The sequence below is a fragment of the Muntiacus reevesi genome, chromosome 13 (assembly GCF_963930625.1).
Source record: "Muntiacus reevesi chromosome 13, mMunRee1.1, whole genome shotgun sequence".
Taxonomy (NCBI): domain Eukaryota; kingdom Metazoa; phylum Chordata; class Mammalia; order Artiodactyla; family Cervidae; genus Muntiacus; species Muntiacus reevesi.
In genome coordinates, this window is record NC_089261.1 from 51,984,153 (window position 1) to 52,009,604 (window position 25,452).

A 25,452-nucleotide genomic window follows, 5' to 3' on the forward strand; every position below is an offset into this window, starting at 1 on the left:
AAGTATTCAAAGGAAGTGTCCATGGTTCATATAGACAGTTTATTTCTTTCTTTTATGAGCAAAAGTTTATAAAATTGGGCAGGTAAGGAATGAAAGCCAAGGGGAGGATATAAAATGGTAGCATCAGTTGGATGTGGTCTAGGTTAGTGGCAAAGTGGGAGTCAGGGCATGAGATCCCTGCATGTCTGAATCTGAAGACAAATGAGGAGTGGACAAGGGGATAAAGTCTAGAATCTTGACTTTAGATGCAAGGAATAAAAAAATGGTAAAATGAACTGATTTGTCCATTAACCGAATTCATGAAAAAAAGTGAAAAGTGAAAGTCGCTCAGTTGTGTCTGACTCTTTGTGAGCCCATGGACTGCAGCCTGCCAGGTTCCTCTGTCCATGGAATTCTCCAGGCAAGAATACTGGAGAAAAATACAGAGGAAACTTAGATGGTGAGGCCAATTTATCATCTGAGCCTATGAACACCTGTTTTATTTCACAAACAAAATTCCAGCTTTGATTAACAACAGAACCAATCTCATTTCTTCATGTTGATCTTCAATGCTACAGAATCCACTGTGTGTGACAGGCCTTGACCCTGCAGCAGAGCTAAAAGTTTTAAGAAATATGGGAAGATTCAGGTTCAAGCATTGCCTGTGGATGAGCACAGGTGGTTGGCGGGAGTAAAACCATCACGGTTCAGTTGCCAAATGAAACTAATTATCTGTTCTCTCAGGATTTTTTGTTTTTAGATTTTTTAAAATATGGACCATGTTTAAATTCTTTATTTAATTTGTAATAATATTGCTTCTTTTTTATGTTTTGGCAACAAGGCATGTGGGATCTTAGCTTCCCAACTAGGGATCGAACCTGTACCCCTGCCATTGGAAGATGAAATCTTAACTGCTGGACCACCAGGAAAGTCCACAGGTTTCTTAAATGCCTTTTGATTACATTTCATCCTAATTCTTCACTATATGTTGGGAAGACTCTAATTATTGACCCCTTTTCATAAAGAGATAGATATATCTTCTGTCAATTATCAATAAATTGATCCTGCCTGGACCTCTTGGGAAGAAACAGCTTAAACCTACACTCTTTTACTCTAACACACTGTTTTATCCCAGAAGAACTGAAAATACAGTAAGAAAAACTTCGAATGTTCAATTCCAAATGACTTCGTGCCTTTTCTACTTATCAAAATAAACCACTTGAAACTTAAAATTCAGATACATTTGTTATGGCTCAGATATTCTGTAATTCATCATTCTTGCCAAAAATATACTCATTTCAGGTATATTCTGCACATGCTTCTGAGGGAGATCAAATGTACAGTGGAATCAGTAAATGTGAATATTTACTAATTTGAAGGAATACCTAGTATGCTGAAAAAAATGTCATGCCAAGATGTAGGAAAAAAAAACTGATCCTCTGTTGTTTCCGTGGCAATCACTACATAGAAACCCTGTCCATGTTTGCTTATCCTAAATTCAGTATTTAACTCCTCATTTTTATATCTACTATGGGTCTCTGACATAGGAAGTACATCTGTTAAAGTCAAGTTTTAAAGTGAAAAAGTTGTTGGTTTCTTTAAAACCCAAGAAGATGGCTTCATTAATATGTATGCTTATATCATATAACAATCTGAGTAAAAATCTATAAAGTATGATCATGTTCAATTCTTAAAGTAAGGGATGTTTCAAAGGCATGGGGTGGGCAAGGGTGGTAAAGATATAGAATTGAGGCAAAGAGGAATGATCTGTGTTGTGGATTTGAGAAAAGACACTGGGGTAAGAAACAACAAGGAAGAGCTAAAGCAGTTTAGCAGAATAACTGCTGTCACTTTTTGAGCCAACAACTATACTTCCATCATCTCTAAGCCTTATATCAACCCACAAGGCAAATAGCATAATCTCCATTTTGCCAATGAGAAAACAGAGGTTCAGGTAATTTAAGTAAGGACCAAGGTCAAATACTTGTGCCAGAGTCATGTTTAAACAAGAGCTTCTAATACCAAAGCCCAAGTGTACTTCAGTAAGCCACAGAAAGAAGAGCCCTGACAGCCTCAAATGACCATTTACAGAGATTAAACGGATAGTGGAAAGTCATTGGAGGTTTTAAACAAAGGGGTGTTAATATCAAATCTGGATTTATAAAAGAGTCATCTTCCCAAAAGTGAATTAGGGAAGTGCAGTTACAAAATCCTTCCAAGAACAAGGGTTACAAGGGCCTATTGTGATCAGGGGAGCATGCATGCAAAGGCAAGGGCAGATGGAATGCCAGCTATGCTGAAATACAGACCACACAATTTGGAAACTCATTAGTCAGAAATTGTCTTTACACATCTGGCTCCCACGGTCTGTACCTGAGCTTTGTCAGATTCTCCTGTCAACCTGATGTAAACCTACAAACTGAGGCAAATCCCTTGACATCTCCTCATCGTGACAAAAATAGGTGTTTGTTATTAAGTGCTTGTGAAAAGTGAAAAGGGTTAGTCTCTCAGTCATGTCTGATTCTTTTTTACTTCATGAACTATAGCTGTCAGGCTCCTCTGTCCATGGGATTCTCCAGGCAAGAATACTGGAATGGATTGCCATTCTCTTCTCCAGGGGATCTTCCCAACCTAGGAATCGAACCCAGGTCTCCTGCATTGCAGGTGGATTCTTTACCATCTGAGCCACCAGGGAAGCCCATTTATTAAATGTTTACTATACATTATCTCTTTGATAAGCACAGTAAATATATTACCACAGTTAACCCTCATAGCTGTAACGAGGTATAGTTATAAGACAATTTGTAGGTAAAGAAACTGAGGCTTCTAGGTAAATTTCTAGATACTCAGAACTGGAGTATTGCTAACAAACAAAGCCTATATATACATACTGGGCTGGACAACTTCTCCTGAAATTGATTTAAAGACCTCAAGTTCCAAATACAAATTCTTTCAAGTGTACATTCAAAAATGTAGTCAAGAGATCCCAATTTAAAGAATTGCCTGATTCAGGCCAATGGGGTTCCCTGTTGATGGAAAATGCTTTCCCCTGTGAACCAATAGAAGAAGAGGAAGAGGAAAGAGGAAGAAAAGGGAAGGGAGGAGAGAGAGGAGGTAAAGGGAAGAAGGAGGGAAGGATAAGTCAGTCTAATTTCTACGTTTCTATAAAGTCAGACAACTGTCAGTGCTAAAACCAGGAACTGCCCTTCTCAGGAGAGGTTTCCTTTCCATTTTCAATGTACTCTTACTGGGACATGACAAAGAAACCACTTGAGTCCCCAAAAAAAGAAATGACAAAAGTAATATGCAATCTATTGAGAACAAGAACAAAATTTAAAATTTATGCAGTATTTTATTTTTTTCAGTGTATAAAGTGGTTTTAGTGCTAATTTTAATGAAGTCAGATGCCCTGTGGTTCAGCTCAGTTCAGTCGCTCAGTTGGGTCTGACTCTTTAAAACCCCATGGGCTGCAGCACAACAGGCCTCCCTGTCCATCACCAACTCCTGGAGTTTACCCAAACTCATGTCCATTGAGTCGGTGATGCCATCTAACCATCTCATCCTCTGTCATCCCCTTCTGCTCCTGTCCTCAATCTTTCCCAGCATCAGGGTCTTTTCCAATGAGTCAGCTCTTCGCATGAGGTGGCCAAAGTATTGGAGTTTCAGCTTCAGCATCAGTCCTTCCAATGAACACCCAGGGCTGATCTCCTTTAGGAGATCTCCTCGCAGTCCAAGGGACTCTCAAGAATCTTCTCCAACACCACAGTTCAAAAGCATCAATTCTTCAGTGCTCAACTTTCTTTGTAGTCCAACTCTCACATCCATACATGACCACTGGAAAAACCATAGCCTTGAATACAAAGAACTTTGTTGACAAAGTAATGTCTCTGCCTTTTAATATGCTATCTAGGTTGGTCATAACTTTCCTTCAAAGGAGTAAGCATCTTTTAATTTCATGGCTGCAGTCACCATCTGCAGTGATTTTGCAGCCCCCCAAAATGAAGTCAGCTACTGTTTCCACTGTTTCCCCATCTATCTGCAATAAAATGATGGGACTGGGTGCCATGATCTTTGTTTTCTGAATGTTGAGCTTTAAGCCAACTTTTTCACACTCCTCTTTCACTTTAATCAAGACGCTTTTTAGTTCTTCTTCACTTTCTGCCATAAGGGTGGTGTCATCTGCATATCTGAGGTTATTGATATTTCTCCCGGCAATCTTGATTCCAGCTTGTGCTTCTTCCAGCCCAGTATTTCTCATGATGTACTCTGTATATAAGTTAAATCAGCAAGGTGACAATATAGAGCCTTTTCCTATTTGGAACCAGTCTGTTGCTCCATGTCCACTTCTAACTGTTGCTTCCTGATCTGCACACAGATTTCTCAAGAGGCAGGTCAGGTGGTCTGATATTCCCATCTCTTTCAGAGTTTTCTACAGTTTATTGTGATTCACACAGTCAAAGACTTTGGCATAGTCAATAAAGCAGAAGTAGATATTTTTCTGGAACTCTTGCTTTTTCAATGATCCAACTGATGTTAGCAATTTGATCTCTGGTTCTTTGATCTCTGGTTCCTGCCTTTTCTAAATTGTTAAACTAGCCCATCAAAATTATATGAATGCTAAATATTACAGGAAAAATAAAACCTAGGAAATTAAATGTACATAGATTGTCAAAGATAGTTGTATCAGGTTAAAAAACAAAATCCAAAAATGAATGATTGATCTCTGGTTCCTCTGCATTTTCTAAAACCAGCTTGAACATCTGGAAGTTCATGGTTCACATATTGTTGAAGTCTGGCTTGGGGAATTTTGAGCATTACTTTGCCAGCATGTGAGATGAGTACAATTGTGCGGTAGTTTGAGCATTCTTTGGCATTGCCTTTCTTTGGGATTGGAATGAAAACTGACCTTTTCCATTCCTGTGGACACTGCTGAGTTTTCCAAATTTGCTGACATATTGAGTGCAGCACTTTCACAGCATCATCTTTTAGGATTTGAAATAGCTCAACTGGAATTCCACCACCTCCACTAGCTTTGTAGTGATACTTCCTAAGGACCACTCGACTTCATATTTCAGGATGTCTGGCTCTAGATGAGTGATCACACCATTGTGATTATCTGGGCTGTGAAGATATTTTTGTACAGTTTTTCTGTGTATTCTTGCCACTTCTTTTTAACATCTTCTGCTTCTGTTAGGTCCATACTGTTTCTGTCCTTTATTGAGCCTATCTTTCCATGAAATGTTCCCTTGGTATCTCTAATTTTCTTGAAGAGATCTCTAGTCTTTCCCATTCTATTGTTTTCCTCTATTTCTTTGCACTGATCACTGAAGATGGCTTTCTTATCTCTCCCTGCTATTCTTTTGGAACTCTACATTCAAATGGGTATATCTTTCCTTTTCTCCTTTGCTTTTCACTTCTCTTCTTTTCATAACTATTTGTAAGGCCTCCCCAGACAGCCATTTTGCTTTTTTGCATTTCTTTTTCTTGGGGATGGTCTTGCTCCCTGTCTCCTGTACAATGTCACAAACCTCCAACCATAATTCATCAGGCACTCTCTCAGACCTAGTCCCTTAAATCTATTTCTCACTTCCACTGTATAATCATAAGGGATTTGATTTAGGTCATACCTAAATGGTCTAATGGTTTCCCCCACTTTCTTCAATTTAAGTCTGAATTTGGCAATAAGGAGTTCATGATCTGAGCCACAGTCAGCTCCCAGTCTTGTTTTTGCTGACTGTATAGAGCTTCTCCATCTTGGGCTGCAAAGAATATAATCAATCTGATTTTGGTGTTGACCATCTGGTGATGTCCATGTGCTAAGTCTTCTCTTGTGTTGTTAGAAGAAGGTGTTTGCTATGACCAGTGCATTCTCTTGCAAAACTCTATTAGCCTTTGCCCTGCTTCATTCTGTACTCCAAGGCCAAATTTACCTGTTACTCCAGGTGTTTATTGACTTCCTATTTTTGCATTCCAGTCCCCCATAATGAAAAGGACATCTTTTTTGGGTATTAGTTCTAAAAGGTCTTGTAGGTCTTCATAGAACGGTTCAACTTCAGCTTCTTCAGCGTTACTGGTTGGGGCATAGACTTGGAATACAGTGATAGTGAATGGTTTGCCTTGGAAATGAACAGAGATCATTCTGTCATTTTTGAGATTGCATCCAAGTACTGCATTTTGGACCCTTTTGTTGACTATGATGGCTACTCCATTTCTTCTAAGGGATTCCTGCACACAGTAGTAGATATAATGGTCATCTGAGTTAAATTCACCCATTCCAGTCCATTTTAGTTCGCTGATTCCTAGAATGTTGATGATCACTCTTGCCATCTCCTGTGTGACCACTTCCAATTCGCCTTGATTCATGGACCTAACATTCCATGTTCCTATGCAATACTGCTCTTTACAGCATTGGACCTTGCTTCTATCACCAGTCACATCCACAATTGGGTGTTGTTTTTGCTTTGGCTCCATCCCTTCATTCTTTCTGGAGTTATTTCTTCACTGATCTCCAGTAGCATATTGGGCACCTACTGACCTGGGGAGTTCATCTTTCAGTGTCCTATCTTTTTGCCTTTTCATACTGCTTGTGGGGTTCTCAAGGCAAGAATACTAAAGTGGTCCCTTCTTCAGTGGACCACATTTTGTCAGAACTCTCCACCATGACCCATCCTTCTTGGGTGGCCCTACACGGCATGGCTTAATTTCATTGAGTCAGACAAGGCTGTGGTCCATGTGGTCAGATTGGCTAGTTTTCTGTGATTGTGGTTTCAGTCTGTCTGCCCTCTGATGCTCTCTCTCAGTGCCTACTGTCTTACTGGGGTTTCTCTTACCTTGGACGTGGGGAATCTCCTCGCGGCCGCCCCTCCTGACTTTGGACGTGGGGTATCTCCTCTTGGCTGCCGCTCTTCACAGAGCGGTTCCCTGCAACCAATTCAAATTCAGCCTAACAAAGCGTTATCAACTGTCAACTAACACTTTCACTTCATCTACTATATGCTCTGTTGATAATCTGCTAAGTACAAAGAAGAATATGGGTTTCCCTGGTGACTCAGATGGTAAAGAATCTGCCTACAATGCAGGAGACTCAGGTTCGATCCCTGGGTCGGGAAGATCCCCTGAAGAGGAGAATGGCTACCCACTCCAGTATTCTTGCCTGGAGAATTCCATGGACAGAGGAGCCTGGCAGGCTAAGGGGGTCACAAAGAGTCCAACACAGCTGAGTGACCAACACTAGTTTTTTCATGAAGAATATAAAGAGATTTGCAAATTTGTGAATGTGGCCCCTTGCTTTCAATAAACTTACTCTACAGGATATACAAACAGTGCTCAGATGACAAGAGCAATCATTGTAAGGCTAAGGCCACAAGCCAAGTCAGGATCCACCAGGTCAGTAGAAACGTGCCATCTTCACATGATCTGTACACATCTTACCTCATATCTTATCTCATGACCTGAAAAAGCACTACCTCAGGAGAACATGTGCATGGTGTGAAACTACATTTGTAGATTTTCCAGAATAAACATCCCCAGTTCCTTCAATGATACATATATATTAATGTATTTGAGAAACACTGGGCCTCAGCAGTAATTAAAGAAGTCAGTGGTGATGATGATGGTGATAATGGAACAAGGGCAATCTTTCTATGACATTCACAGTGGGAAGAAAGAAGGAAAAGAAACTCGGATGATGTAATGAGAGGTGGGCTATGACTATGGCAACAAGTCAAGTTCAGGATCATTGTCCACACTGAGTTTGTCTGTGACCCTCTCAGAATGTAAGAAAAAGAAAATGCAATAGAGAGACATCCTGAAATAGACACCACACTAGCATAAATTTTCTCTACTCTGTCACCTGAGTTTTGAAGACCTACCAGGAGTTGAGCAGGCAGAAGTGGCCAAAGAGCAGGAGCTCCCTGTGAAAGAAACAGGATGAGCAAGGCCTGATAGAACCTGTCCATCTGCTCTGGGTTCAGCAGAGCTGTCAGCCTCGAGGCCACCATTTAATCAGCTTTCATCCACTTCTCAACCCTTGAGGATACTGCCACCGCTACCACACAATCAGTCTGTTATCCATGACCTCCAGGTTGCCCAATACTTGGTCCCTATCCTTGTATTGTGGAAAATTCTGAAAGAGATGGGAATACCAGACCACCTGACCTGCCTCTTGAGAAACCTATATGCAGGTGAGGAAGCAACAGTTAGAACTGTACATGGAACAACAGACTGGTTCCAAATAGGAAAAGGAATACGTCAAGACTGTATATTGTCACCCTGCTTATTTAACTTATATGCTGAGTAGATCATGAGAAATGCTGGGCTGGATGAAGAACAAGCTGGAAACAAGACTGCCAGGAGAAATATCAATAACCTCAGATATGCAGATGACACCAGCCTTATGGCAGAAAGTGAAGAGAAACTAAAGAGCCTCTTGATGAAAGTGAAAGAGGAGAGTGAAAAAGTTGACTTAAAGCTTAACATTCAGAAAACTAAGATCATGGCATCTGGTCCCATCACTTCATGGGAAATAGATGGGGAAACAGTGGAAACAGTGTCAGACTTTATTTTTTTGGGCTCCAAAATCACTGCAGATGGTGACTGCAGCCATGAAATTAAAGATGCTTACTCCTTGGAAGGAAAGTTATGACCAACCTAGATAGCATATTAAAAAGCAGAGACACTACTTTGCCAAAAAAGGTCCATTTGGTCAAAGCTATGGTTTTTCCAGTGGTCATGTATGGATGTGAGAGTTGGACTGTGAAGAAAGCTGAGCGCCAAAGAATTGATGCTTTTGAACTGTGGTGTTGGAGAAGACTCTCGAGAGTCCCTTGGACTGCAAGGAGATCCAACCAGTCCATCCTAAAGGAGATCAGCCCTGGGTGTTCATTGGAAGGACTGATGCTGAAGCTGAAACTCCAGTACTTTGGCCACCTCATGCGAAGAGCTGACTCATTGGAAAAGACCCTGCTGCTGGTAGGAATTGGGGATGGGGGGAGAAGAAAATGACAGAGGATGCGATGGCTGGATGGCATCACCGACTTGATGAACATGAGTTTGAGTAAACTTTGGGAGTTGGTGATGGACAGGGAGGTCTGGCGTGCTGCAATTCATGGGGTTGCAAAGAGTCAGACATGACTGAGCGACTGAACTGAACTAATCCTTGTATTTCTTGTGTTTCTAATGTATACTCTCTTGAAATTTTGCTTTCTGTCTCCTTGGCAATCCCTTAATCTCTTTTGCAAACAGTCCTGTTGCTACTCTCTATGTGTGTCATATCAATGCTGTTGTTTCTAGCATCTTTATCTGACCCCTATTCTTTCCTCGCTTACACAAATCATCCAAGTGCAGAGGAACAGTCCTGCCTCTGCCCTTGGAAATGTATCACAGGTCAATTCTGGGGCTCCAGACCCATAAAGCCAACTGCCAATTGAATATCAATAGAGATTTTCCCATGAAGGCATGAAATTAAAAGACACTTGCTCCTTGGAAGAAAAAATATGAGAAACCTAGACAGCATATTAAAAGCAGAGACATCGCTTTTCCAGCAAAGATCTGTATAGGCAAAGCTATGGTGTTTCCAGTAGTTATATACAGATTACAGACACGAGAGTTGGATCATAGAGTATACTGAGAGCTAAAGAACTGATGCCTTTGAATTGTGATGCTGGAGAAGACTCTTGAGAATCCTTTGGACACAATGAGATCAAACCAGTCACTCCTAATGGCAATCAACCATGAATATTCATTGGAAAGGATGGTGCTGAATCTCCAATACTTTGTCTACTTGATGGAAAGTGCCAACTCATTGGAAAAGACACTGATGCTGGAAAAGACAGAAGCAAAAGGAGAACAGGGTGGCAGACGATGAGACAGTTAGATAACATCATTGACTCAATGAACACGAATCTGAGCAAACTATGGGAGATAGTGGAGGACAGAGGAGTCTGACACGGTACAGTCCATGGGATGGTAGAGTCAGACACGACTTAGCGACTGAACAACAATGAGATCTTCCCAAGGAAACTCAAACTGGACCTATTCCTCAAACATGTTCCTTCTCCTCAGTCTTCTTTCTCATTAAATTATAACTTACCAAGTCAAACTGATAAGAATTACGGAAATCAAACTGGACTCCTCCCATCACCTTCCTCCTTCCCAAGCAAAATTCTATTGATGTCAGTTCCTTAGTAACTCGAGAATCTGACACCACCTTTCTATATTTACTGCCTCAGTTCAGGTCCTTATAACTTTTCACCTGGACAACTGTTATCAGTCATTTCTCTGGCTTGACCTATCACTTCCAATTCATCTTCCAAACTGAAGCCAGAGTGATCATTCTAAATTACATTATTAATCATCTCTCCTACTGAAGCCCTTCCCTGCTTCTCAGTGCTTCAAGGATGAAGTTAATCCCCTTTCTTTGGCCAACAGTGGCCCCAATCTACTTCTAGCATTGTCTCGTGCCATTCACACATATACACACACACATATACACACACTCCATTCCAGACACACCAAATTACTTCCTACTCCCAAGTGCACCCATATCTTCTGTATCACTGTTTTTCCATGTGTTTTTGTCTCTCCATGAAAACCATTCTCTCCTTCTGTCTCAACCTGGTCCACTACATTTATCCATCAAGAATATACAAAGAATTAACCTCTTTTCTGTCCTATCTCCCCACATTGGGCCCCATGTAGCTTGTTATTGGCCTACATGTCAGTTGCCCTGACTAGACTCTCTCTTTAACCAGCAGACAATCTGCATTATTAATACATGCCTAGCACAGTAACTGGCACATATCAGGCACTCAATAAATGCTTGATGAACAAAGATGCCATTTTTCATCAACATGGTTTCCAGACTCTTGCTTCCCCTTCTTGTAGCTCACTGGATGTTTTATAATCTCATTATGAATATGGGGTGATTAGAACTAAGCATAATATTACACAGTAGTTCAGCCAGCAGTATTAGCCAACCCTCTGTGGTTCAATATTTTGGGAACCACAATGCAAGGCTCACACCTAATAAAAGACTCATCAAATAAAATGGTTGGTTTCCTTCAGTTTGGCTCATGCCTTTTGGTAATCAATTTATGAAATTCATTTTTCAACTCTCTTCATCATTACCTGTTTTTCTTTGTCAGTTTGATACTTTTATATTGGACCATTAGTAAACCCTATTAATTTAGACCCATAATTCTATCTTGGATTCTGAAGATCTCATTCAGTATGGTATTGCTGATCTCAGTTGAATACATTAGCATATTAGGTAAGAATTTATGTATTAATCCAAGTTGTTAGATAAAACAACAAAAAAACTAGGAATGAAATCTTGAAGTATGCCACTAAAAACTGTCTCCAGATTAACACTAATCAACTAATCCTCATTCTTGGGGTAAATTTTTTTAACTTCCTGGTTACAGTTCATATTCATGAGGTATCCTGAAAAGCCCCACAGAATGATTTGTTGTGATATGTAACTGATCTAAGTCTATCAAACAGCATTCAAGGTTAGTTTAACATGACTTGTTTTGGGTGAACACATGCATCCTTTCAAATACATCTATAAAACTGGCAATTAACATCAAGCTACCAATAGATGCTTTGAGGACCCACATCTTTCCATTTTCTCAAAGTCAGCATATTTTCTATCTTCTGGTGCCCCTCCTCCAGGGTTACCAAAAGTGTGTTCAATCACACTTCTTCATGAACTCTTCATTTCTTCATGAATTCTCTGCATCATGGGAAGTGGGTTCCCCTAAAGCCTTAACTCACCTAATACAAATAGAGCTTCTCTCACTATTTCTTGAGTTACCTCTTTCCAACATTTCCCTACCCTTCCAGTTTTAAAATCAATCACCTTCATGGAAAGGAGAGGAGAAAATTCAGAATTATACAGTTGTGCATTCCCTTTGGTCATCAGACCAACACTGTAGTATTTGCCCCAGGTATTCTGGCTGCTCCACCACAGTATCCTGGATCCAGGCAAAGCAGAACAGTCAGTCCATTAGTGAGAGGTCTGGATGAACCAAACATTCTGATTCGGGTTAAATTGGAGCAGCTTTCTCATTTGGTCCTGTTGTATAAACTTTATTTAGAATTGCTCTATGTCTTTCTGAAGCTCAGCATTCCTAACTGCATGAGCAGTTTCTTAGCATTCTTTTCTTTCAGTTGTTGGTTCATAAACCCTCCTTCCATCTTTTGTCCTGTCCTTTTAAAGAAAGGATCTATCTTATACTTTTCTCCAATTCCATCAGTCTGTATTACTATGAATTCAGCAGGTTTCATTCACATTTTCTCCTCGGCCTAACCTGGTAATTTATCAAATATGCATTAGGCATCTTCCTCCACACATTTTCCCAGCTGCTACAAATTTCACTTCCTGTAACTACTAGCACATGCTAAAAACTATACTTATTTCTACAAGCTGTGCAGAATTTCTCACCCTGCTCAGACAGGTCCCTGACCTAGGTATCTGAAAGAAAAAAAAAAAAAAAAAGCATGCTCTAAACAACTTGTTCTAGGTCATTATTTTTCATCTAAACTTAGAGCCCCTCCTTGACCCCAAATTGTGCTCCATATCCTATAAGCTCTCTGTACTTTAACTGCCACAAAATATTACAGACATCTGATCTTGAGATCAAAAAAGTATAAGACTAATGTTCACAGTACAGCAAAAGGAGTTTTCTTAATCCTCCCCAAAAAGCTAATTACGGACTTTTTTTTTTTGTATCCAAGATGCCATCTGGGGCCATACAGCGCCGTGGACAAGGATAAAATAGGATAAACTGGGCTCAAGCCTGTGTTACTTCTCCAAAGAAAACACCAATGCCATGATCGAGGCAAAGTCTCAAGGGGTGAACATGTCCCAGCAAACCCTGGCTCCAAGTTTTTACTTCCAAAGCAGGCAATTTATAAATGACTTCACCAGTCCATACTATGGTTAACTTTTCTTGATTTTCACTGAAAACAAAAAAAAATTTCCATAGTGTATTTATGTGAGGCCACTGCAGCCTTCCCCTGCTAGCCTCAGGATGAAGTCACCTAAAAACTGGGTGAGAAGAGGAGGAACAAGATGTGGAGCCTGAGGCCCTGTGTCTGAAGCTTGCCATGCCCCTGTACCCCTCGCTAGATGAGTATCACGCCTTCTCATCATACAGGCCAAATGTCTTTGGCTGTAACAGTAATGCAAATTCTCTTCAACTTTTCTTTATCTTTGTTGCAGGTTGCCCACATCCACATGTCATTCATGTCTGTAACCCAAGCATAATACAATTAGTTAAGTGGACCATCCAAAGCCGTGCATATTTGTTGTTCTTTAGTAGCTAAGTCATGTCCAACTGTGACTCCATGTACTGCAGCAGGCCAGGCTTCAGGTCCTCACTATCTCCCAGAGTTTGCTCAGATTCATGTCCATTAAGTTGGTGATGCTATCTAACCATCTCTTTCATTGCCACCTTTTTCTCTTGCTTTCAATCTTTCCCAGCGTCAGGGTCTTTTCAAATGAGTAGGCTCTTCACATTAGGTGGCCAAAGTATTGGAGCTTCAGCTTCAACATCAGCCCTTCCAATGAATATTCAGGGTTGATTTCCTTTAGGATTGACTAGTTTGACCTCCTTGCAGTAGAAGGAACTCTAAAGTCTTCTCCAGCACTACAATTCGAAGGCAAAAATTCTTTCGCACTCAGCTTTCTGTATGGTCCAACTCTCACATCCATACATGACTGCTGGAAAAACCATAGCTTTAACTATATGGACGTTAGTCAGCAAAGTGATGTCTCTGCTTTTTAATATGCTGTCTAGGTTTGTCATTGCTTTCCTTCAAAAAAGCAAGTATCTTTTAATTTCATTGTTGCAGTCACATCCACAGTGATTTTGGAGCCCAAGAAAATAAAATCTGTCACTGTTTCCACTTTTTTCCCTTTTATTTGCCATAAAGTGATGGGACCAGATACCATGATCTTCATCTTTTGAATGTTGAGTTTTAAGCCAGCTTTTCACTCTCCTCTTTTACCTTCATTAAGAGGCTCTTTAGTTTCTCTTCACTTTCTGCCATTAGAGTAGTATCATCTAGATATCTGAGGTTGTTGATATTTCTCCCAGCAAACTTAATTTCAGCTTGTGATTTATCCAGCTTGGCATTTGGCATGATGTACTCTGAATATAAGTTAAATAAACTGGGTGACAATATACAGACTTGCCATACTCTTTTTCCAATTTTGAACCAGCCCATTGTTCCATGAAAGTTTCTAACCATTGCTTCTTGATCTGCAAACAGGTTTCTCAGGAGACAGGTAAGGTAGTCTGGTATTCCAATGTCTTTAAGAATGTTCCACATTTTGTTGTGACCCACACAGTCAAAGACTTTCAGGTAGTCAATGAAGCAGAAGTAGATGTTTTTCTGGAATTCCCCTGCTTTCTCTATGATCCAGTGAATATTGGCAATTTGATCTTTGGTTCCTGTGAATTTTCTAAATCCAGCTTGTAGATCTGGAAGTTCTTGATTCCCATACTGTTGAAGCCTAGCTTGAAGGATTTGGGGCATAACATTACTAGCCTGTGAAATCAGTGTAATTATATGGTGAAGTGAAGTGAAATGAAAGTTGTGTATGACTCTTTGTGGCCCCATGGACTACACAGTCCACAGAATTCTCCAGCCAGAATACTGGAGTGGGTAGCCTTTCCATTCTTTAGGGAATCTTCCCAACCCAGGGAGTGAACCTAGGTCTCCCACATTGCAGGTAGATTCTTTTTTTTTTTTTTTTTTTTTTAGTTGGAGGCTAATTACTTTACAATATTGTAGTGGGTTTTGTCATACATTGACATGAATCAGCCATGGAGTTACATGTATTCCCCATCCCAATCCCCCCTCCCACCTCCCTCTCCACACGATTCCTCTGGGTCTTCCCAGTGCACCAGGCCCGAGCACTTGTCTCATGCATCCAACCTGGGCTAGTGATCTGTTTCACTATAGATAATATACATGTTTCAATGCTGTTCTCTCGAAACATCCCACCCTCACCTTCTCCCACAGAGTCCGAAAGTCTGTTCTGTACATCTGTGTCTCTTTTTCTGTTTTGCATATAGGGTTATCATTACCATCTTTCTAAATTCCATATATATATGTGTTAGTATACTGTATTGGTCTTTATCTTTCTGGCTTACTTCACTCTGTATAATGGGCTCCAGTTTCATCCATCTCATTAGAACTGATTCAAATGAATTCTTTTTAACAGCTGAGTAATATTCCATGGTGTATATGTACCACAGCTTCCTTATCCATTCATCTGCTGATGGCCATCTAGGTTGCTTCCATGTCCTGGCAATTATAAACAGTGCTGCGATGAACATTGGGGTGCACGTGTCTCTTTCAGATCTGGTTTCCTCGGTGTGTATGCCCAGAAGTGGGATTGCTGGGTCATATGGCAGTTCTATTTCCAGTTTTTTAAGAAACTTCCACACTGTTCTCCATAGCAGCTGTACTAGTTTGCATTCCCACCAACAGTGTAAGAGGGTTCCCTTTTCTCCACACCCTCTCCAGCATTTATTGCTTGTAGACTTTTAGATAGCAGCCATCCTGACTGGTGTGTAATGGTACCTCATTGTGGTTTTGATTTGCATTTCTCTGATAATGAGTGATGTTGAGCATCTTTTCATGTGCTTGTTAACCATCTTGATGTCTTCTTTGGAGAAATGTCTGTTTAGTTCTTCAGCCCATTTTTTGATTGGGTCATTTATTTTTCTGGAATTGAGCTGCAGGTGTTGCTTGCATATTTTTGAGATTAATCCTTTGTCTGTTGCTTCGTTTGCTATTATTTTCTCCCAATCTGAGGGCTGTCTTTTCACCTTGCTTATAGTTTCCTTTGTTGTGCAAAAGCTTTTAAGTTTCATTAGGTCCCATTTGTTTATTTTTGCTTTTATTTCCAATATTCTGGGAGGTGGGTCATAGAGGATCTTGCTGTGATTCATGTCGGAGAGTATTTTGCCTATGTTCTCCTTCTAGGAGTTTTATAGTTTCTGGTCTCACATTTAGATCTTTGATCCATTTTGAGTTTATTTTTGTGTATGGTGTTAGAAAGTGTTCTAGTTTCATTCTTTTACAAGTGGTTGACCAGTTTTCCCAGCACCACTTGTTAAAGAGGTTGTCTTTTTTCCATTGTATATTCTTGCCTCCTTTGTCGAAGATAAGGTGTCCATAGGTTCGTGGATTTATCTCTGGGCTTTCTATTCTGTTCCATTGATCTATATTTCTGTCTTTGTGTAGTACCATACTGTCTTGATGACTGTGGCTTTGTAGTAGAATCTGAAGTCAGGCAGGTTGGTTCCTCCAGTTCCATTCTTCTTTCTTAAGATTACTTTGGCTATTTGAGGTTTTTTGTATTTCCATACAAAATGTGAAATTATTTGTTCTAGTTCTGTGAAAAATACCGTTGGTAGCTTGATAGGGATTGCATTGAATCTATAGATTGCTTTGGGTAGTATAGCCATTTTGACAATATTGATTCTTCCAATCCATGAACACGGTATGTTTCTCCATCTGTTTGTGTCCTCTTTGATTTCTTTCATCAGTGTTTTATAGTTTTCTATGTATAGGTCTTTTGTTTCTTTAGGTAGATATATTCCTAAGTATTTTATTCTTTTTGTTGCAATGGTGAATGGTATTGTTTCCTTAATTTCTCTTTTTGTTTTCTCATTGTTAGTGTATAGGAATGCAAGGGATTTCTGTGTGTTAATTTTATATCCTGCAACTTTATTATACTCGTTGATTAGCTCTAGTAATTTTCTGGTAGAGTCTTTAGGGTTTTCTATGTAGAGGATCATGTCATCTGCAAATAGCAAGAGCCTCACTTCTTCTTTTCCTATCTGGATTCCTTTTACTTCTTTTTCTGCTCTGATTGCTGTGGACAACACTTCCAACACTATGTTGAATAGTAGTGGTGAGAGTGGGCATCCTTGTCTTGTTCCTGATTTCAGGGGAAATGCTTTCAATGTTTCACCATTGAGGGTAATGCTTGCTGTAGGTTTGTCATATATAGCTTTTATTATGTTGAGGTATGTTCCTCTATGCCTGCTTTCTGGAGAGTTTTAATCATAAATGGGTGTTGAATTTTTTCAAAGGTTTTCTCTGCATCTATTGAGATAACCATATGGTTTTTATCTTTCAATTTGTTAATGTGGTGTATTACATTGATTGATTTGCAGATATTAAAGAATCCTTGCATTCCTGGGATAAGGCCCACTTGGTCATGGTGTATGATTTTTTTAATATGTTGTTGGATTCTGTTTGCTAGAATTTTGTTAAGGATTTTTGCATCTATGCTCATGCAGGTGGATTCTTTACCAGCTGAGCCATCAGGGAAGCCCAAGAATACTGGAATGGGAAGCCTATCCCTTCTCCCGTGGATCTTCCCAACCCAGGAATTGAACCAGGATCTCCAGCATTGCAGGCAGTTTCTCTACCAGCTGAGCTACCAGGAACTCCCCAACTGTATGGTAGTTTGTACATTCTTTGGCACTGCCCTTCTTTGGGATTGGAATGAAAAGTGACCTTCTCCAGTCCTGTGACCACTGCTGAATTTTTCAAATTTGCTGATATATTCAGTGCAGCACTTTAACAGCACCACCTTTTAGGGTTTGAAATAGCTCAACTGGAATCCCATCCCCTCCACTAGTCTTGTTTGCCGTAATGCTTCCTAAGGTCCATTTGACTTCACACTGCAGAATGTCATGTTGTAGGTGAGTGAACACAACATCACGGTTATCCAAGTCAGTAAGACATTTTCTGTATAGTTTTTCTGTGTGTTCTTGCCACCTCTTTTTAATTTCTTCTGCTTCTGTTAGGCCCTTGCCATTTCTGTCTTTAATTTTGCCTGTTTTTGCATGAAATATTCCCTTGATCTCTCCAATTTTCTTGAAGAAATCTCTAGTCTTTCCCATTCTATTGTTTTCCTCTTTTCTTTTTTTTTTTTTCTTTTTTTTTTTTTTGTGTTGTTCACTTAAGACTTTCTTATCTCTCCTTGCTATTCTCTGGAACTCTGCATTCATCTGGGTTTATCTTTCCCTTTCTCCTTTGCTTTTTGCTTCTCTTCTTTCCTCAGCTATGTGTAAAACCTCCTCAGACAACCACTTTACCTTCTTACATTTGTTTTTATTTGGGATGGCTTTGGTTACCACCTCCAGTACAGTGTTGCAAACCTCGGTCCATGGTTCTTCAGGCACTCTGTCTACCAGATCTAATATCTTGAATCTATTCATTCAGTCTAATCCAGTGCATAATCACAAAGGATTTGGTTTAGGTCATATCAGAATGGCCTAGAAGTTTTCCCTAGTTTCTTCAATTCAATCCTGAATTTTGAAATGAAGAGCTGATGATCTGAGCCACAGTAAGATCCAGGTCTTGTTTTTGCTGACTGCATAGAGCTTCTCCATCTTCAGCTGCATAGAATATAATCAATCTGACTTCGGTATTGACCATCTGGTGATCCATGGATAGAGTCATCTCTTCTGTTGTGGATATAGGCTGTTTGCTATGATCAGTGTGTTTCTTGAGAAAACTGTTAACCTTCATCCTGCTAAATTTTTCACTCCAAGGCCAAACTTGCCTGTTACTCCAGGTATCTCTTGATTTCCAATCCCCTATGATGAATTTGCATTCCAATACCCTATGATGAAAAAGACATCTTTTTCTGTTGTTAGTTCTAGAATGTCTTGTAGGTCTTCATTGAAGAACTATTCAACTTCAGTTTCTTTGGTATTAGTGGTTGGGACATAGACTTGGATTACTATGATGTTGAATGGCTTGCCTTGGAAACGAATGGAGATCATTCTGTTGTTTTTGAAATTGTCACCAAGTACTACATTTTAGACTTTTGTTAACCATGAGGGCTATTTCATTCCTTCTAAGAGATTATTGCCCACAGCAGTACATACAATGGTCATCTGAAGTAAATTCACCTGTTCTCATCCATTTTATTTCACTGCTTCCTGTAATGCCAATATTCACTCTTTCTATCTCCTGCTTGAACACTTCCAATTTACCTTGACTCATGGACCTAACATTCCAGGTTCCTATGCAATATTGTTCTTTATAGGATTGGACTTTACTTTTACCACCAGACATATCCACAAGTGAGCATCATTTCTGCTTTGGCCCAGCTGCTTCACTGTTTCTGGAGCTATTAGTAATTGCCTTCTGCTCTTCCCCAGTAGCATATTGGACACCTTCCAACCTGCGGGGGGGCTCTTCTTCCAGTGTCATGTCTTTTTGCCTTTTCATACTGTTCATGGGGTTCTCACAGCAAGAATTATGGACTGATTTGCCATTCCCTCCTCCAGTGAACCACGTTTTGTGAGAACTCTCCACTATGACCTGTCCATCTTGGGTGGCCCTGCACGGCATGGCTCATAGCTTCATTGATTTCCATAAGCCCATTCACCACAAAGCTGTGATCCATGAAGGGAAAGTCACGCAAATCTCATATAATACCAAGTCTTCAGAATTGGGTTTGGGGACTGGTCTTTTACAGGCTATGTCTCTCGATCAACTGCTTCTATAAATGACTGATCACCTTCTTTCCACGCTTTGGTTGGTTGTTTTGTTTTCCCTAAGTTTCTTCTCAGAAAGTAACTTTCACTTCAATCTTAAAGGTATCACAGTTACCTCCATTTACCACCCACAAGGGGTTGAACTAAATGTTTCTTAAGGTCCTTCCCAGCAGTAAAATTTATGACTGTATATAAAAACCAGTTTCACTATCTGATAGAGATTACACATAAATGCTTTTCTTTTATCTGAGCTCATGTCAGGCGGGACCTCCTCTAAATCTAAAGGCAAAACCATTTTATTCAGGATCCTTTTAGAACAAATAGAAACAGAACAAGTGCCTGGAAGAGGAGTCTGTTTTCTGTAAGAACAAAAACATGGATTATTTGTGCCCTTTCATATATAATTTTTACTGTTGGGAAAATTATTTCATACTGTCAACTTCTCACAAAAAGAGATTCTAATAAGCATTTGGAGTAACATACATGATGGTTCACATTAAGAGTAAAATAATAACCTCTCCAGTGAATGAGATCTTGTTCTGTTCATCTCATTCGAAAATCATGTATCTTTTAGTGGGCCTGAATCTCACTGGTAAAATGAATCAATAACGCAATACCAAATCCTACATTGAAGGAAATTTGGAAATACCTTTTTCCACACCTGGTAAAATCTTGGAGCTACAGAACAGAGCAGTACTGTGCATGCTTTTTTAAGGAGATGGCTTTTTTAGTTAAAGGGAGGAGAAATAAAACATGGTAGCACGTGTCTCTCCCTGGTTTGGACCTGTCACCGAGGCAGAGGCTGCTGGGTCGTTGAGGCTGACGCTCTGTGACAGCGGCAGCATTCCGCTGGCTTAGGACCATGGTGATACAATTCAGGGAGAACCTCTGTAACCCTCATTATCTGGCCCTGCGCCCGCGTGATGCTGCCTCTGCTCCCTTCAGAATGAGGGAGGAATTATTACTAATTATAGCTTGGTAGAAAAGTTGGATGGGTCCAGAGCCCATGCCCCAAAGGAAGAACAACATGAGGTAAAGATTGGAGGGTTTTTTTGGTGGTGCTTGAAGATAATTATAGGTATAGAAACCAATTCCAGAGAGAGAAAATAATTTAGCCAAGCCCAGACTGTTTTTATAACGCAGTACAGCTACCTTTTAACGTGAAACACTAACTGGTTTTCCCCGAGGGGGTGAAATTCTCATAATGTCAGTCTCCTGGACGAGAGGCTCTGACTTAAAGCAGCAGGCAGCAAGTGGGAACTCAAAAGCTCTACGTCCATGTCCGTTGCCATTTTCCATCCTTTTGCCAAGCCAGCCAGGATGCCATCTCACTTATTTTGCCGCAGGTCCTCCAGCCAGCAAACAGTAAAGATATCAAACCCCTGAAGTATGTACTGCAGCTCACAAAAATGACGTTACCTATAAACGGATTCACATGATAAAAATTAGAACAAAAAGTAGAGATTGTGAATAATGATACTGACTCATCCTCAAGCACTGGAACATTTAATGAGCAATCAGCTAATATCAAAGAATGTAGTCCTTCTCTTTAGAATATTATGACCCAGAATAATTACTCTAATAAGCATGCTGAAGCAGAGTCACTTTAATACTACAGAAAGAATTACAAGTTCATTTTAAATGGCCTTTGTAATGGGCTGGGAGTGGGCAATAAAGCTCCATGAGGGGATTTGCCACTGGTTGGCAATAATAGGCTCCAGGTTTTTATTTTGCAATTTTTTTGGATTCAGAGGAACAGCCCCAGTTATAGGTAGCCATTATCTGGGTGCACCATTTGAAAATCCACACCCTAAAAAATGGGCCCAGAGCAGTGGTTCAAATCTATAGCAAACTAACAGAAAAGCAAGAATCCAGGCAGAAGACTATATACATGAGGAATAACATAATTCAGTGTTTCACAAAATGTGAGACATGTTCACGATAACTTTAATCAGTTGGGAAGACGGTTTTCAGTATTAAATGAATATAAGACACAGACTTAAATACCAATTAAGTGCAGGATGAGAAAGCTATTCTCTTTTCAGTCCATCAACCCATTTCATTTAACTTTATTTAAATTTGGTGCTTCTCTTTAGCACTTGTCTAAAACTTGCTACTTTCTCATTTCATCAAGACAGCAGCCATCAGGTAACAACTTATAATTTAATGATACTGTTTTGTCTTTATTGAATGTACTTTTTTTACAATGACTTTACTTTTATGAAAGCTATGATTGTTGTTCTGTTTATGATAATAACACAACATTTCAACTTAAAATAAATATACTTAATTTTTTAAGAGTGAGTTCCACTTGGGGAAAACACTATGCAAAAAACAATGCAGGTTGTATGTGGATTTGACAAAAGTAGTGAAAATCATAGAAATGCTACTATGCTTACTGGCCTCTATCAACTGGAAGCCAAAGCTTCCCTCCTTTCATTGCCATGACACCAAAAATGTCTCCAGGTGATCCCAAATGTCCCCTAGGAGGCAGAATTGCTATGGGTGGAAAATCACTGATTAGAACATTCTGAATAATTGTTTTAGTTAGAAGGCAGATAGGGAATAATGTTGGACTTTGTGGAAGTGACAAGGTGAAGAATTCTGGGGGTTGAAAGCCATCAATCAAACTGGTACAGGCAGTCAGAGAATGTTGGGTAGGTGTGTTGTAATAAAGAAAGAGATTTCCTGTGAGGGTTTCTCCCATCCACTGGCTCATTCAAATATATTAAAATCAGCCATCCTACTTCTAATAAAGGACTCCAGATCTGAATCCCCTGAACACAGATGCTGATAGCCTTTGCCTTAGCAATTTATTTCTCCGTCCAACCAGACAGTAGAAGAGCATGTGAACCTTCAGGGGTAAAACACAAGCCTGAGCCTGCCAGTCTGACAGGCTCAGTAGGCTAAACCGGCCTGACTTTTTTTATGAGTTGTTTGGCAGCCTGTGTATTTAATTTCATTCTTTTATTTTATGTTTTGGGTGCATATGCCTAGAGGCCTTTGGACAATTGCCTCTTTTTTAATAAAGCTAATAAATGCCCATAGGAAATTTACCTATATCTAAACTGACATAACAAAGCTGATACATCAGAGCGGTCAGGCATGAGAGATTCCAACAATTTATATAAACGGAGGAAGCTGGCATGGATTTGGACTGCCTGGAGTTATTACTCAGGCATTGGCAGTCTTCCAGGCTGTTCGTAATTTTAAATAAATTCTGATCTTGGTGATGTGTACTTATTGATCAAGGTTTCAGAAAGTCATCACCATGTACTCTTTGACTACATATCGATCTGAAATCTCCACAGTTCCTGAAAGAGGTCTGGCATTACATTAGCTATTATCTGTACCACAATTCATTCCTTCTATTTGAATCAAGCCTGTGGGTAAGTAACTCATTCTTTCCACGTACCATGGAAAGAGACCTGGATGATGTATGGCAAACATGATTCTTAAGTTCTGTATCTCAATTCACCACTAATTTTCTTTTCTTATTTCATTTCAGATGAGCCTGGTGGGCTGCAGTCCATGGGGTCACAAAAGAGTCAGACACAATTTAGCAACTAAACAACAACAACTATGTCCACATCCTAATTCCCAGAACCCATCTGTTAGGTTATGTGGTAAAATGGAATTAAGGTTGCTAATCAGCTGACCTTAAAATAAGGGTATTATCCTGGACTAGCTAGAGGAGACCAATGTAATCACAAGACTCCCTTAAATGTGGACGTGAAACCCAGAAGACTTAGTGTCTGAATGACACAGTGTGAGAAAGAACTGACCCTCCTTTGCTGGCTTAGAAAACAGGAGGGGGCCACAAGACAAGGAACACAGGCAGCATTGAGAAACTAAAAAGGACAAGGAAATACATTTGTCCCAAGAGACCACAGAAAGGACTGTAGCCCTGCCAACATCCTGATTTGTAGCCCCCTGAAACCTGTAGTATTCTCATAACCTGCAGACTCTAAGATAATAACCTTAAGTCGTTTTAAGCCACCTGTGATCATTTGTTACAGCAACTTCAGGAAACTAATAGATGTTACTTCTGAAAACAGTAATTACACAGATGTTTAAAAATTGATTTGTGACAGCTCTCTGACTCCCTAACTATTAAGAAAGAATGAATTAGAATGACATCAAAAGCAACCTTTTCAGGACCTGGAGTCTATCCTGTCCTAGGATGGTTCCACCTGGCAAATCCACTTCCTCTGCACACTCCCTTTATGTTCAGGCTCCCTCTGCTCCTCAGTATCTCCAGCCTCAATCACACATTCCCAATCATTCTTTGACCGAAGAAAAAGTGAAACACATTTCTAGAATATAAAACAGAAGTTAGTAAGCATTTAACATTTATTTTACTGTAAACTCTCTCATTTATCATGTTCCCCATGGATTCCTCTCTCCTATATGTTTCTACCCCTAGTAATCAAGTTCTATAATAAAAATATGTTTCAGATCCTCAGGAGTTCTTTATTACTAACAACATTGTGTAGTTTAAAAACTTTACTCAGTCACTTGGCAAACTTTGAGCATATACATGGTGCTGGGTGGAAGCACAGACAAATCTCAAAGTTCACAATTTAATATGACATAAAATAGGAGGAACATTGGTTTATTCCACAAACATTTACTGAACATGTAGCTTACATCAGACAGACACTTAACTCTAATGCAAGACAGAACAAGAGTTCTATAAAAGAGCTACAAACAACAGTGACAGTGAAAAGACAGTTCTCAAAGGGACAGTGACACAAAACAGTGAAAGTGAAAGTGAAATTGCTCAGTCCTGTCCGACTCTTTGTGACCCCATGGACTGTAGCCCACCATGCTCCTCAGTCCATGGAATTTTCCAGGCAAGAGTACTGGAATGGGTTGCCATTTCCTTCTCCAGGGGATCTTCCCAACCCAGGGATTGAACCTGGGTCTCCTGCACTGCAGGCAGACGCTTTACCGTCTGAGCCACCAGGGAAGCCTGGCCACTTCTCAAAAACCCAGGTACCTACTATTCTAAACACAGACAAGAATGAGAAAGTAAAACACAAAGAGAAGAACATACCTCATGGTCAAAAGATACAAAGCAAATTCCAAACACTGAAACTCAAGTATTTCGTATGTCAAGTATGTCTCATACACCTTAACTCAGTACCCATTTTCCCATATTCTGTGTACCACCACTTACTTTTTATCCTGCCCCACAGATAATTAAAGAGACAAAATTGGAAGAAACTTCTAGTCACACCAATAACAAAAATAAATAGTATGTTAGTCTGGCAAGAGCAGAAGGAACAGAAAGACAATCGAAAGCAAACATTCTTAATCTCTCAATTTACCCCTCCCCCTCTTACCCCTGGTACCCATAAGTTTCTTTTCTACATCTATAACTCTATTTCTGTTTTGTAGACAAGTTCATTTGTATCCTTTCCACACAGTTAAATATAAAATAGATAATTAATAAGGACCTACTATATGCACTGGGAACTCTATTCAACACTCTGTAATGGCCTAAATGGAAAAAGAATTTTAAAAGGAGTGGAGATATATATGCTGCTGCTGCTAAGTCGCTTCAGTCGTGTCCAACTCTGTGTGACGCCATAGATGGCAGCCCACCGGGCTCTGCCGTCCCTGGGATTCTCCAGGCAAAAATACTGGAGTGGGTTGCCATTTCCTTCTCCAAGGTGTATATATATATATATATATATATAAAGATATATACATAAAGATATATATATAAATATATATATAAGATATATAGAGAGATATATATAATAGATTCTATATATAATTATATATAATCTATATAAACATTATTAATCATTATATATTATAAAATTAATATATTAATTTATATCCCTATAATTATAATTTATATTATTTAACATATAATTAATGTGTTAATATATATTATATATTTATATATAATATATAA

General features: G+C 39.6%; 1 non-coding gene across 1 annotated transcript; it reads right to left on the reverse strand.

Moving 5' to 3' along the window:
- Positions 1-24,423: 24,423 nt before the first annotated feature.
- On the reverse strand, positions 24,424-24,495 carry TRNAC-GCA (transfer RNA cysteine (anticodon GCA)). Its single transcript has one exon. It is a non-coding gene; the product is annotated as a tRNA-Cys (tRNA).
- Between the last annotated feature and the right edge of the window lie 957 nt (positions 24,496-25,452).